Consider the following 16,434-nt stretch of genomic DNA (forward strand, 5'->3'; position numbering starts at 1 on the left):
CTTTTTATGTGTTTTTAGATTTTTGACACAAAGCAAGTAAAGATTGATAAAAAAAAGCAGACATTCAAAGCTATAGAAACAGCAAAAACATTAAAAACATGCTAGAAAGACAAACATATGCAAACAACCAACAATGACACTACATATTGAAAGAATTGATGCATGGACATTTTTTTAATACTTATGCATGAGTATCCTTCTTCATCCACACGACACGTGCGTTTGGGGTGATATCCTTAGAGGATTGGGTACTTGAGTTGCGATTCTCAAACCTGAGGGTGAAGCTTACCAAACACAAAGTGATGATGTCTATCATCTTCATCACCTCACCAACACCGGGATCCACTTCTCGTCTTTAGATTGCCTAGGGTTCTAATTCCCCTTTCCTTGCCTTCTTTGCCTTTAAGGACTGCCATTCTTCAAAGCTTGAAATTTGTGGCAGTTTGGCCTAGTATGTCCTCGGATTCCACAATAGTGGTAAAAATGTTAAGTTTGAGGTATGGCTATCCATGAGTCGGGTTAGGTTGGGTTGGTACCTAACTCAGACTTGACCCGAATGGGGCGGGTGAATAAAAAATTAACTCGAAACTAACCTGGAGATTTGGTTGGATTTTTCAGTTCAGGTCTCGTTGATTTCGAGTTGATTCGGGTCGGTCTCGAGTTTATCACCGGGGATGAAATTTGGCCTGATCCAGCGAAAGCTGGCCTAATCCGTCGAGATCTGGCCGAATTCGTATAGATCAAGCAGAAATTTGGCCAGATCTCAACGATTTCTTCGGATAACGGTGAGATCTCGCCAGATCTGGTCGAAAAATCGTAATACTTCGCCGAAAAGGATAAAGGATTTGGTACGGGTCGAGTGTCACGTGTTTGGAAACAAAAAACCAACAACCGACCCGCGTGGGGTCGGGTTAGCGAGTCCGGAACTCGTGTCTGACCACCGGAGTTGTCGGATAGGGTGGCGGTGGGTCGGACGCGGGCGGGGTGGCCGGGTTGAGCAGGTCGATAGGTCTGGTTGACAGTTCTAGTTTGAGGACCTCTTTGAGCCTTCGGAAGAGACTTCTCTTTTGGCTTTGGTTTGGCCACAAATAGATTTGAAGGCTTTGTCAACACCTTTTGAGCAATCACATTTAGCTTCTTGATTGCATTTGGCTTCTTCTCAACCTTCATTTTCTCAACAGGTGGAGTTGGTACGATTGGTTCCTTGGCTTTTACAAACTTCATCTCCTTGGACACATTAGCGCTTGAGCTACTTTCACCGATATATCCCAAGCCGCTTCTATCGGAAGAGGGCTTTTGACAAGCAAGCACCTTATCAAGTTTCTTTGAAGCCACCCATTCCATTTTTGCAATAGCTTGAATGACTTCAAGCTCTAGAAACTTGATCTTGGAATAGGCTTTGGTTAGTTCTTCATTTAGCGCTTCAACTTCACATTTCATCTCCTTACACCGTACTAGAAAACTTTTGTAATTTTGCTCAGCTCTTTTCATTTTTCTTATGGCTGCTTTAGCTACTCTAGCATACTCTCCAGATTTCCAATCCTTCTTGAATTTTAAGAACTTACAGAAGTTTTTAGCAAGGTACGCCACTTATTTTTCAATCTCATCTTCATCCGAGGAGTCTTGAGCTTTCACTCTCTCATTAATCGTCTTGAGAGAGAGATTTGCTCATTCTTTGTGATGGTAGAGATAGCTCATAAGTTTGAAGAGAACCAATGAGTTCTTAAATTTTGATTTCATCAAGGTCTTTACTCTTTTCAATTGCAGTAACTTTAGCACGGAAGCTCTCCGGCAATGATTGTAGGATCTTCCTCACAATCTTGGAGTCCTCCGTCTTTTCTCCCAAATTAAATTTACCAATCACCACTTCATTTAGCTTTCCATAAAAGGAGTTGAACGACTAATCTTCGCTTATCTTTAATTCCTCGAAGTGAGTGGTGAGCATTTGTAACTTGGTGCCCTTCACCTTTTTGGTGCCTTCATATGTGGTCTCCAAGATTTGCCACGCCTCTTTGGCAATTGTAACATGTGAGATCCTGTGGAATTCATCGGGTGAGACACCACAAAATATAGCATTTAACACTTTACTATTAGCATTGGCTGTTGCAAGGGCTGCCTTATCAGAAGTGGATTTGGCAACCTCCGGCCTAGTCCATCCGGTCTCAATACTCTCATCAATAGAACACAAGAATGCACGCATACGCACTTTCCAAAAAGTGCAATTACTCCCATTAAAGATGGGAGGTGCATTTAGGGATTGAGACCTATCCATTTAAGGGTCAAGGACCACACTTAGGATATAGAAATCCGACAAAGTGTACCCACTCTGATACCAATTGAAATCTCACTTAGTTTGCAAAATACTAGTGAATGTTTAGACCCCCAAATTCAAAATAACCAACACAAGCTTATACCTAAACAGTAGATGTGCAGAATAAGAGGTACAAGCAAACACCCAAACAAATACACAACTCTACCCCATAATTAATCACAAGACAACATCAATTAAAAGGTAAGAGTAAGGGTTAGAGAGATGCTGATGCAGATTGGTTAAGGGAGAAGAAAATATTTTAATATTTTATGTTGTTTTATCTTTCCTAGTGGAATTAGGATTTATTTGCTTTTATAATTTTAATTAAAATATTTTTCCTAGTTGAATTAGGATTTTAATTATTTTTCTTTTCCTAACTAAATTGTTTTTCCTTTCTCAAGTAGAAGTAGGTTTATTATTTCTTTTCCTAAAAGGAGTAGGAGAAATTCTATTCCTATAAATACTCTTTATATATAGAGAGGTTGATTATTTGTCATGTGTTGATTAATAAAAGCTTGTTAGAGAGGTTTTCTCTATTATTTTGCCTACTAGCTTAGTGTTCTTGTGGAACTTAGGTTTTGTGGAAGAGTTTTAGTAATTATGTGTAAGAGTTTTAGTAATTATGTGTTACAGATTCTGCTTCTATACGTCTATGCTGCATCAGTTGGTATCAGAGCTAGGCTAGGTTCCTACTATGGAACAAAGAGGAGTATATGGGGGAAAGCCTATTGCCATAGATGACGTGTATGAATGCGATGAGGTTGCACGCGATGCACAATCAGAGGCGTTCTTTCAACGAATGAAGGAGTGGTTTGATGCGCTTTCAAAGCAGCTCACCGCCTTAGCTATTGGAAATCAACCTCAAAACTACCATCCAAATCCATGTTTTGTAGAGGAGGAGGAGGATCTTGATATCGAGCAGAAGGGTTGCGATATCAAAGAGGATGATGAATACATTGAAAGAGTTTGTCTAGTAGATTGGGATTCTCCGCCAATTTATGATGACTATCTTGAAGATTTTAGTCATGGAGAAAAGATTGAGCTTGATAAAAATAAAGTCATATACATATGAGGTGAGCCCATAACTCACATCGTCGATGAGACTTTCGGCATTCAGAAACAAAAGGTTATTGATTTTACTAATTACAATCATACGTTGGTACAATTGGTTTGTTCAATAGCAGATGAGTTCTCAATTGATGAACGAAGTTTTAATCTACTAAAGCTTAAACTTGAACACATTGAACACTATGATTTCATTGAGGTTGATGAGTTTCTCTCAAATGTTTTTGGTAATAAAGTAAACATTAAGTTGGAAAGATTAATGGAAAACATTATTGATCCCTTCGAGGATTTTATTGAACAAGAACTGATAGAGGTCAACAAGAGGCGTGAATGAGTGATTTTAAGTAATCTTTGTGGAGGAGGAAATATGAAGTTTATGGATGTGTGCATGGATACTTTTTTAGTACTTGCTTCATATATCCCACTGTGGCAAAAGAGGTCAAGAATAAAAATTCGTACATCAAGATTTATTATGAGTGAGAAAAGATTGATAAATAGCATATTGATTCGTCTTGTCTTGCACAGAAGAATAGGATGGAGATGATTATTTGGGGTTCCAATTGATCGTGGAAGATTGCTACAAAACTCAAGGACGAGTTTTCCCCAACCCCAACAAAATGATGCAGATTGATTAAGGGAGAAGAAAATATTTTAATATTTTATGTTGTTTTATCTTTCCTAGTGGAATTAGGATTTATTTGTTTTTATAATTTTAATTAAAATACTTTTTTCTAGTTGAATTAATATTTTAATTGTTTTTCTTTTCCTAGTTAAATTGTTTTTCATTTCTCAAGTAGAAGTAGGTTTATTATTTCTTTTCCTAAAAAGAGTAGGAGAAATTCTATTCCTATAAATACTCTTTATAGAGAGGTTGATTATTTGTTATGTGTTGATTAATGAAAGCTTGTTAGAGAGGTTTTCTCTATTATTTTTCCTACTAGCCTAGTGTTCTTGTGAAACTTAGGTTTCCTGGAAAAGTTGAAGTAATTGTGAGTTACAAATTTTGCTTCTTCTCCCTTAACCAATCTGCATCAAATGCAAATACAAAGACAACACCGGCACGTGTTATCGAAGAGGAAACCGAAAAATTCGGCGAAAAACCTCTCCGCCGCCTTCCAAGCGGTGAAATGATCCATTAGAGAATAAAGTTGGAGTACACGAATAACAAAAGACCCTCCAAACCTAGTCTACCCAATGCACTTGAGCCCTCTAAGCTCTTGCTACTAACTGGTTAAGCCTAACTGTGTCTTTTCTAACTTTCCGGATCCTGCAATAAACCCATTGCATCAACCAAATGAATTGGTCCTCTCTGAAATGCTTCCTAAGCACCAAAATACCTCCTCATTGATATAGTTATGGTGAGATAAGGATTTGACTAATAAACCTCTCAAGGGAATGTCAATGGAAAGGGTGAGAGTAGAGGAATTTAGAGAATCAAATGTACACCATAATATTATCCATAAGTTTAGATGAATAAAATTTTTTTTTAGGGTAAATTGCAAATTACACCTCTAAAGTTTGGTGGTGCTAATTTAGATTTTACACTCTAAGGTTTCAAAATTTGGATTTTACCCCTCAAAATTTGGAGGTGTTTGGATTTTATACCCTCAAATTCTGAAACTTTAGAGTATAAAATCCACTTCCAAACTTTAGGAAGTAAAATCCAAACAACTCTAAAATTTAGAGGGTAAAATTCAAATTATGAAACTTTATGCTGTAAAATCTAAATATCCTCAAACTTTAGGGGTGTAATTTACAATTTACCATATTTTTTATTTTCAATTTTTGATAGCTTGATGTAACCTATTATAATTAATGCATGATAAAAATGTCGTTAATGATGGATTGCGATAGTAATCTCACTTCCATTACAACAAGTCATATTAGTAGTTGCAAAAAAAAAAGGTAAAAAATATAATGCCCCTGACATTATTATAATATTATTAAACTCTTATTAAGCTTGTGACGCCTACTGTGATACAAAATTAAAGTAGCGTGCAGTGGACATGGATTTGTCAAATTTGAATGGCACTTTGTCTCTTCACTTCGGTACATAGTAATGGACGATGTCTTCAAAAAAGAAAAGCAACAAAATAAGGGATATATTAACAAGTACCAGGTAACATTTTTCTTTTTGATCTTACTTAAAAAAGAGAAAAAAAGAAAAAAAGAAAAAAATTGTTAAAAAAATTGCCAAAATAGATTAAAAAAAAATTATCAAAAGCTGCTAAAAAAATTGAAAAATTACAACAAAATATGTTGTTAACCGGCACCTAACACAACCCAAAAAATAAAAGAAAGAAACGTTAGACTAAGGGTTCGTTTGGATAGAACTTATTGCTGAAAACTGAAAATCTTATAGCAAAATAATTTTTAAATGTGTAAATAGTGATGCGGGACCTATTTTTAATAAAAAATTGATAAAAAGGTACATGAATAGTGTATATACAGTACATGCACAGTGGCACACAGTGCGCACACTGCGCATTTGTCCCCTGCAGCTGCAGCAGGAGAAAAAAAAAAAATGCAAAACGTGAAAACTGAAACGTGAAAACGGAAAAGCTGAATCCAATAGAGTTTACAGTAAAGAGGAAGAAATTGCGGCAGTAAGTAAATCAACCTAGTTTTGTTCAGATAATCTTTTACATGTAAACGTACTGACTTCTCTATTCTTTTAAAGATTAAAAAAAAAAACTGACCATTGACTTGTGGGTCGAATATTTAATTTTGATCAAATGAAGAAATTGCGGCAGCAAAAGTAAATCAACCTAGTTTTGTTCAGATAATTTTGATCAAATGGCAATATATAAGTCCTCTTTAAATAATTACTTTCTTTTTTAGAAAAAAAGAAAAAAAGAACAAGAAAGATGCCTTTCTTTTTTCTTTTTTTTTTGGAATCATGCCTTAGGTTCCATTTGTTTAGGTAAAAAAATTATTTTTTAGAAATTATTTGATAACATTTTCAATTTGGTGAAATTGAAAATTGTTAATTAACTCAAAAAGGTCCATTTACGCTTTTAAAAGGCACCAAACTTTTTTCGAACCAAACTTGCTCTCTTTTTACACAGCTGTCCTCCCGTGGCCATTCCGTGGCCAATACACATGATTAATTTCCATGCATGCATGAATTAACCCATCTTTGTTCAAGTATATGATTAATTCTCTACATGCTTTCCTACGATGGTTATTAACAACGAGACCAACAAAGCACAAGCTCTATGTCGATTAGAGTCTAGTACTCACTAGCTACAAGCTGGAAAAAGAGTAAAAAAGGATTTTAATATTAATTATTTATGATTACTTTTTTTTAAAAAGTAATTGAGCTATACTAACAGGAGATTTCATTGAAGCACGTGAAGTAAATAAATTAGATTTGATCAATTATCGACATTCCAACAAATATTGACTAATACTTTTAGTATTTATTTAAATTATTAATGGTATGAGAAAAAATCAATAACTCACTCTACCGTATATAAATATATTTTAAGAATTCTATGTTAAAATAATTATCTTACGAAAGATGTGAGAATCACAACTTAGAGCCCATTCTTATAGTAAACCTAATATCTTAAAATACCAAATAGGGTCCACAAAGACAATTGCACTCAAGACGAAAAGTGTAAAAACACAGTTTTTACCACAACTTGTTAAAATCATTGACTATTTATATATATCTATTACTATTACCGTAATTGACCACTCTAATAAGTTATGTCCAAAGTTGTGACCTAGACTATTATTCATAGTCAACGAGTAACTCAAGTAAGAAAACACGTGTCTGGAATATAGGTAAATAGGCAATACAAACAGTACTCCATGCTTCAAACTTTCAAAGACCATGATGGACTAGTGCACAATTATTCTTCTCCCACCTACGACCTATAACGTTGATGAAAATAACAACTCGAATAAGAATTCCATGTTACTTATAAAATCTCTTATCCTATGTATAATAAGTTCAGCACCATGGCTTTTCCACTTCTATTTTATTACAGAATTATTGGCCCTTAGTGAGGTATGAGATCATTGCTCACGGAATAAAAGACTTACACACCAAAAAGGACGTGTTTTGAATATTTGCTCAGCTACTGGGTGGGCGGAATAAGTAAAAAGTTTCTTTTATATATATATATATATATATATATATATATATATATATAAACTATGTAAAGAAAACTTTTCAACGAAATTCTAGTTATGTACATCGCAAAGTTTAATCCAAGTGGGCTGCTGTTAAGCATGTGTTTTGACTTTAAATTAAAAAACTAGCTTATTTTATTATTTTTTTTTATTTTTGCTATTATTTATAAACTCTATTATACTTTTAAGCACTATTCATGAGTCTCACTGTACTATTTCAACTAATTTTTAACTTTATTTATAATACTTTCAGTAAAAAATTTTCAATTTCAATAAAATAAGCGAATCTCAAATAGACTCTAAATGAAAATCATTAAGTATCATAACACGTGTGGCGGACTAGATGAGATCATTGCTTATGGTGTTAATTAAATGAAGCAACTAGTAACTAAAAGGATTTGAACCTTCAAACGTCAAAGCTTGAGGTTTGACACTTTGACTCTTCTCCATTGTTCTTACTATTTTATATTATTCTTCCCCGTGTGTTGAAGAAGGTAAAGGCCATGCTAAACTATAGGTCTCTATAGCTGCAACCACTACATGCTATCCGTTTTTTTTTTTTTGGGAATGGCTACATTAAGGTTTTGAACCTAATACTCACTCCGCAAAGGAGCCAACCAATTGACTAGTGTAACAAGGAAAACTACAAATCACATTTGTGTCTAGAACTCTAAAAGTCTAGTTTAATAGCAATTGAAACCCCTTATAATCGTTAATAAATCCCCAGTCAGCCATGTGTATTTTTGATGTGTGACTTCACATATACCCACTCTTACGACAAATGCTCAAAAAATATCCAATCAATATGGGATATCACACGAATCGCTAGCTATGTGCAATCTATTACGTTGTCTAATAAATTTTACAATTTGTAAATACTGGCGGCTCTACTTTTATGTGAGGGTGGTACCACACTCGTCAAAAAAAAATTATACATGAAAAAAAAATTATATAAGTAATTATTTTAAACTAATATGTTCTGTGATCATCCTGACTTGAAAAAAATGTGTATATATATATATATATATATATATACACTTAAAAAAAATATATTATATACTAAATTAAACTATTTTGACCACCCTAATAAAAATGTTGAACACCTTTACTTGAGAATTATAAGAATTTGAGTTCACTTTATTAAGTTTTGTATAATTTAAGTTTTTTAGTAACCACCCTAAAAAAAAATTCCTAGAGCCACCACTGTTTGTATATATTAGTACAATATATTTTTAATTTGATTTTTGTTACATATTATTTAAAACCAATTAGAATTCACACTTATATTAGATAAAAAAAATCTAATACTGTTGCACTCAAAAGTCAAAACCTTAAAAGGGTTTTGTATTTAACGCGGAAACATAAGAGTTGTGTATTTCCCTCTTAAGGAATTTAAAATAAAACTTATATTACATCTATATAAAAACTAATATTCTTCTTATAATTAAATGCAAAATATTACTTATTATTTTTAAAATTTTAAGTTTTAGATAGTCTTATAGTTATATTATGTACATATGTTTTCGAATATGATTAAATTAGACCTTTTTTTTTTTGTTATTTAACCTATGCATCACATGAATATTTTGCTAGTATTTCTGCTTGTTAAACTGTACATCAGTACATTCATGCTAACATGCAATATTTGCATACAACGTTGGGCTATACAGTAAGGTGAAGAAGTAGATACTCCTATACTTTCAACCTAATAGTGAGGTAATAAGTTGTCATCATAGCTGTTTGATTTGTTGAGGCATGTGGTGAATTTTTTATATATAAAAAAATGGTAATGCACGATAACATCATTACTATCATTACTATAGCTAGTTAAATATATATAGTGTATTGTAAAAATCAAGCTCCATGTCAAATCAAACCCTAAAACTTTGATGGCATCATATAATTTCAAGATTTTAATCATAGGAATATATTCCTTAATTAATAATTCTCCATTTGTTGAAAACTGCATACTTATACCCCATTCGCCTAGCTAGACATGGAATAATTGTAAACCAGTAAAAGTGCCAAAAAAATCTTACGTATGAGGGTATTCGTATTTCGTAGTGCCCAAATGGCCAACATAACAACTTTCTCACGCCAAAAACCTAATCAAATAAGCATAAAGGAAAATAATGCATTAAGAAAATAGAGGAAAAAGACAATATCGCATACAAACACGTAGAAGGTTTTTAGTGTTGAAAAGTTCGTTAGTGTAGTTCACGTGGGTTCTATCTTTCTATGTTTGTAAAACACTGCGAGAAAATTCATAGAAGTTCATGATTTGATTCAAATTCATACTACATCATTATCATGTATTGGCTTAAGTCAATCTCTGAACTTGCATTATTGGCCAGGATTAGAATGGTTTTGTTGATTTCGTTTTGCTTAGTCAGAGGCAACTTGTTCTTAGTTGGAAAAGATTGTCCTGCAATTGCAAATGTTAAACCCTAAGAAGGGTCCACACGTGTTTCTCTCCATGCTCAAGTCTCGTCCTTTTTAAGTTAATTAACCGTGGTCGTTCCGTTATTAATTTGCTCCGTCAACCTCTCTCTAAATGGAAAAGAAGAAGAAAATAAAGAAATTAAGAATTCTTTCCAAGGCCCCGATTAAACCTCAAAATATTTTCATAACAAACAAAAATGTTAGTTTATAAAGTCAAAATAAAATGAAATTATATATATATATATATATATATATATATATATATATATATAATTATTATAACTCAAAACAAGAGTATTGTGAAAATATCGTAAAATTTTATTGTGTTCTAGACTTTCTCAAAAGGAATTAAAATTTTAAAAACACACGAAAATCGCTAAAAACACACCTTAACCATTTTTCACATGCGATAGTTCTTCCACCCACCTTCCCTTCGCATCATCCAGTATTTTCTTTAGCCATTAACTATAACCTTGTTGACAGCTTCAGCCTGTCCATTCCCTTGCGGATAAGTTGGGGTGGAATATCTATTCGTAATACCTAGATCACAACAATATCTTTTGAAGGCCTTACTATCAAATTGCAGACCGTTATGAAATAAGAGTGTGAGGAATTCCAAACCTGGTGATAATGTTTTTCTAGACAAATCTTTTCATATCCAAATCCCTGATATTTGACAATGGCTTAGTTTCAACCAATTTAGTAAAATAATATGTGCTAACGAGCAACCATCTCTTATTTCCTGCTGCCTTCAAGAAAGACCCTACAATATCCAACCCCCACTGACCAAAAGGCCAAGGCTGGACAGAGGATTAAGGACACCCCCTGGTTGATGGATGTTAGGAGCAAACCTCTGACACTGGTCACACTTCTTCGCATAATCTTGTGCTTTTCTCTGCATATTTGGCCACCAATACCCTTGTGTAAGAGCCCTATGAGATAAAGACCTTTCTCCCGTATGACTTCCACAAATCCCTTCATGCAACTCTTCCAGAAGTAATTCTATTGCTTCAGGATGCACACATAACAGATACGGTTTAGAAAAAGAGCGTTTGTACAACTTTTGATCCTTAGATAGCCAGAACCGAGGTGTTTTTCTGCGTACTTTATCTGCCTCAGATTTCTCCTCGGGCAAGATATCATCCTTAAGGAATAACACTATAGGATCCATCCAACTAGGTCCGACCTTGATTTGAAGAATTCGGATGGTGTCACCGTTCGTCCTAGTAGGTTTGCACAGATCTTCAGGATGACCTGAGGTAGGCCTTAAGCCAAGGACGTCGCGAGGGTGGCCAAGGAATCTGCATGGGTATTCTTGCTCCTAGGAATCTGTAACAAAGCAAAGGATTCGAACTTTGACTGTAAATATCTCACTTGGGTCAAATACTCTTGCATTCTTGGATCTTTAGCTTCTAATTCTCCTTCCACTTGGCCTACCACCAATCGCAAGTCTGAGAATATCTGCACTGTTTTTCCACCCATCTTTTGAACCATAGCCATTCCTACCAGTAAAGCTTCATATTCAGCCTCATTGTTGGTGGCCGAAAATCCCAATCTTAAGGACTTCTCAAAAGTAATTCCCTTAGGAGATACCAAAATTAGCCCCACCACATATCCTTTTTGGTTCGTTGCTACGTTAATATACACCTTCCATAACAGAAGTTCCTAGAGTGAAATCATGCCAACTGATTTTTCATTCATGTCCAGCCTCTTAGCATTCTCTTCTAGCGAGGGCTCAGCAAATTCTGCCACTAAGTCAGCAAGGACTTGGCTCTTCACAAAGGTGCGAGACATATACTTGATATCAGAAGCCCCTAAAATGGTGCACCATTTGGCAATCCTACCCGTGTAATCGGCACTTCAAAGAATTGACCTAAGAGGGAGTTGAGTCAAAACAACAACTGTATGGGATTGGAAATAATGGGGAAGCTTACGCGTTGCATGCACCACTGCTAGGATAGCTTTCTCCAACGGTAAATATTGCACCTCGGCCTCATGTAAGGACTTACTCACATAATAAACTGGCATTTGTACACCATTATCAACCTGTATCAGAACCAGACTAACAGCATGGTTAGCCACAGCAATGTAGGTGAATAGGACTTCATCCACCTCTGGCCGAGACATAATAGGTGGTTGTGAAAGATATTCTTGAAGCTCCTGAAAGGCTAAAGCACACTCCTCGGTCCATTCAAATCTCTTCCACTTATTCAACAACTGGAAGAAAGGCCTGCATTTGTCTGCAGACCGAGAAAATAAACCAGTTGAGGGCAACAATCATCCCTGTCAATTTCTGAACCTTTTTAGGATTCCAAGGTGACTGTAAACTGTTAATTGCCCTGACCTGCGCAAGATTAACTTCAATTCCAAGATGGGTTACCATGTAACCTAGAAATTTACCTGACCCTACACCAAAAGAACACTTAGAAGCATTAAGGCGCAACTTATATTTCCTCATTGTTTGAAAGGTGTCATTTAGGTCTTCCACATGCATGGATGCCACTTTACCTTTCACCACCATGTCATCTACATACACCTCAATAGTCTTTCCCAATTGTGGCTCAAACATCCGGGTCATCATCCTTTGATAAGTAGCCCCCGCGTTCTTCAAACCAAAGGGCATTACCTTGTAATGATAATTCCCTGTTGGAGTGATAAAGATTGTCTTCTCCTGATCATCCAAAGCTAAAGGTATTTAGTGATAGCCTTGAAAAGTATCCAAAAAACTCATCTGAGGATGCCCAATAGTGGCATCCACCAGTTGATCTATATGAGGCATTGGGAAAGAATCTTTGGGACAAGCACTGTTCAAATCTGTAAAGTCTACATATACTCTCCACTTCCCATTCTTTTTCTTCACCACCACCATATGAGCCAACCATTCACGGTAGAAAACTTCCTTGATAGCGCCAGCTTTCTTGAGCTTGATTACCTCTTTCTTGACAGCTTCAGAATGCTCTTTAGATGAACGCCGAGGTGGTTGTTTCCTAGGTACCGTAGCCGGATTGACGTTTAGATGATAACAAATGAAACTCGGATCTACCCCGGGGCCTATATAAGCATTTCATGCAAATACGTCAATGTTCCTTTTTAAGAACTTTATCAGCTCCTCCCTTTCCTAGGAGGCAACTGAGCTCCCACCTGAAAGAATTTTTCAGGGTCGTCACCTATAATAACTTCCTCCAATTCCTCGCACGCGGGCTCTTCCACCGTTGCCATTGTAGGTGTGGCCAGAGTCATTGATTGCTATGAGCCCCCCTCAACAGAGGCCGAAGATTCAACCTCAGGCTGATGCAGAATTGCAGCCGCCATACACTGTCTAGCTACAGATTGACTTCTAACCAGTTCCTCAATCTGGTCTCCAAATGAAAATTTCACCTTCAAATGTAGAGTTGAGGAAACAGCACCTAGGGCATGAAGCCAAGGTCTTGCTACAATAGCTGTATAGGGAGAATATGCATCTACCACAATGAAATCCACTTCTACCACCTCTGAGCCTAATTGCACAGGTAATCTGATTTGGCCCTTTAGTACGACATCCTTTTCATCAAAACTTATTAACAGTGAATCATAAGCCATCAGATTCTCAAGCTTTAAGTTTAGCTCCTTGTATAAGTTCAGGTACATAATCTTTGCACCATTACACTGGTCTACCATTACCCTCTTCACGTCATACCCTCCTATCCTCAGCATTACTACCAAAGCATCATCATGTGATTGTGTAGTCCCGATCTTGTTTTCCTCTGAGAAACTCAATGCTGGCTGGATATTCCCTCTAGCCCTCTTCGGCTCTAAATTAGAGTCCTCGGCGAGAGTTCGTGCTACAAACATTACCCTAGAAAGACGAGAACCAGTCCTCCCAGGAGCAGCAAAAGATGACATTGATTGTACCTAAAGGAGGCCTCGAAGAAGTGTTTCCCTAATTTACCGAGCCTGAATGGTCTCCCTGCCCATTGGGTCGATACAAAAATTGTTTTAACCTCCCCTCCCTAACTAACTGCTCTAAATGATTCCACAGGGTCCTGCAATCCTCAGTGGTATGACCCTTTTTCTCGATGATACTGGCAATAAAGATTTTGATTACGCCTCATGGGGTCCCCTGCCATCTTGTTGGGCCATTTGAAATATGGCTCATTTTGAATTTTCTCCAACAGCTAATGTTCCGGTTCTCAAAATGCAGTGTTAACGACCTGAAAAGCGGTAGGACCGAATTGCCCAGCAAAATCCCTTCGGGGCCTATTGTTATTGTATCTGTCCGACCTGAAATCCCTCATCTCTTGAGGGATAACCTTCGCTATTCCCTTACCTTGCTGTTGATCTTCCTCAACCCGTTTATATTCATCAATGCAGTCCATGAGCCGGCGTACACTCCTTACAGGCTTTTTGGTCAAAGATTTTCTTAAGTCATGCTCGGCAAGTAGGCCAACCTTGACAGTCCTTATCACTACATCATCGAAATCTTTGTCAATCTCATTGAACATCTCCCAGTACCTGTCGGAGTACGTTTTCAGGGATTCCCCTTTTCGCATGGCCATGGACAACAACGAATTCAGAGGCCAAGGAACTCTATTACATGTAATGAAGCGAGACCCAAACGCTCGGGTGAGTTCCATAAAGGAATCAATAGAACCTGCCCACAAGCCATTAAACCACCTCATCGCCACAGGATCTAGGTTGGATGGGAAGACCTTGCACATTAAAGTTTCATTCTTGGAGTGCACTGCCATCCTCTGATTGAAATGGCTCACATGCTCCACAGGGTCTATACGGCCATTATAAATGGTGAATGTTGGCTGGGTGAACTGCCAAGGAAGCTTCCCTCTTTCCACCCTACATGTAAAGGGTGACTTGGAAATTTGATGCAACACCTTACTCATAGCATCATTTCGTAAGCCTTTGTAGGAAGAATTCCTACCCCCACGACCATAAAGGTTGTCCTCCTCATAGGAGAAAGACTCATCAGGGGGAGTTCTTGACCTGGGCCTGTAACTGCTATCCTTGGTGTCCTCAGAAGAAGGGTCAGAAAAGGAGGGAGTTTGCCTTCGCCTATCATGGCGCAACTTCCTCTTTAGACGGTCAATCTCCAGCTGCATGGCCTTAGCATTTTCCTCGTGAGAAATTTTGCTTCCACCTCGTGAATGACTCCTACTAGTGTGGGTTGTATGCACATTGCCCTTCCGATCTCTTTCCCTTTCAAGATGCAGGAAATGATCCTGACACTGAGACCCCATAGACTTTGCATGGTGTGGACCTGAGCCTACCATAATGTTAAACTTCCTAAAACACCAGAGTTCCCACAGACGGCGCCAATTGTAAGGACACAATTTGCACCCAAACCCAAAAATAAGAGTGGGATAGGCCCAAAAAGCCCAATACAATGAATTTGTAGAGAGTAAGCTTGAAACCTAAGTTCTAGTGACGTTAAATAACAAAGAGAATGGGCTAGATCGTAACATCATATAAATGGGATAGTCTTTATAACAAAAATTGTCCTCAGACTTAAGCCGAGAAGGTTGGATCCTGTATTTCTCTTTCTTAAAGACAGGTTACAGATATTGATCTTAATGTTTACAGTATTTGTTCTCTTTCTTTTTCTCCGATCCACCTTCCTGAAAGTCTTCTCTTCATTTTATATCATCTTTCTTCCTTTCTCCATCTTCCACGTATGGATCAAATTACTAGTTTGGATACCTGTCCCAACAACTCATCCCTGAAGTCTTTGGAGGTAGCTGTAAGGCTGAAACCTAATGCTCAGGCATCACTTCTTCATTAATGCGGCCAGATATTTAGCTGCAAAGCATTTAATGCGGTGGTAGTAGCTTTATCTTGGATATTTCATAACATTTTTTCTTATCCTGTACACCCACCATGCATGTCCTTACATGCAGGATCTCCTAGAACATCGCTTTTGGACATCAGACAACCCTTTCCTACCTTGTCTTTATCTAGCTGAAGAGGGAATCCTCCCCGGACCAACTTCCGAGATGACTATGATCAGTATCCGCTTCTCTACCCATCAATACTGCTTCTTTGAGTTAATATTCCCATATCCTTGGACCATTTAGTGTTCTCGAATTGGGCCTTTGGCCCGATACATACTCGTGGGCCCATTGACCCTACACAAAGGATTTGTAATTGCTTAAGGCTCACCCAAGAGAAACTGGGATTGTTGGAATTGTTGCTCAGTGCTAATGGATGACAGTTAAGCTTGTGGAAAACATGTATGACCATTTCCTTGGTAATACATGCATTGCCATTACAAACTGTGAGGTAGATTTTCTTCCTTTCATTCTTCTTGGACCATGCATTTGTATGTTCTTGGGGGAATAAGGAGGAAATCGTCTTCCCTCCAATATTTACTATATATTTTATTTGAAACCTAATACTTAAGACTTCAACAATTAATGGTTTCAATAATCTCTTTTGGCCCTTTTTAGTTAGTGTACAAAAATAACAAAACAAGAACTTTCTGT

Source organism: Castanea sativa, chromosome 12, assembly GCF_040712315.1.
Source record: "Castanea sativa cultivar Marrone di Chiusa Pesio chromosome 12, ASM4071231v1".
Classification (NCBI taxonomy): domain Eukaryota; kingdom Viridiplantae; phylum Streptophyta; class Magnoliopsida; order Fagales; family Fagaceae; genus Castanea; species Castanea sativa.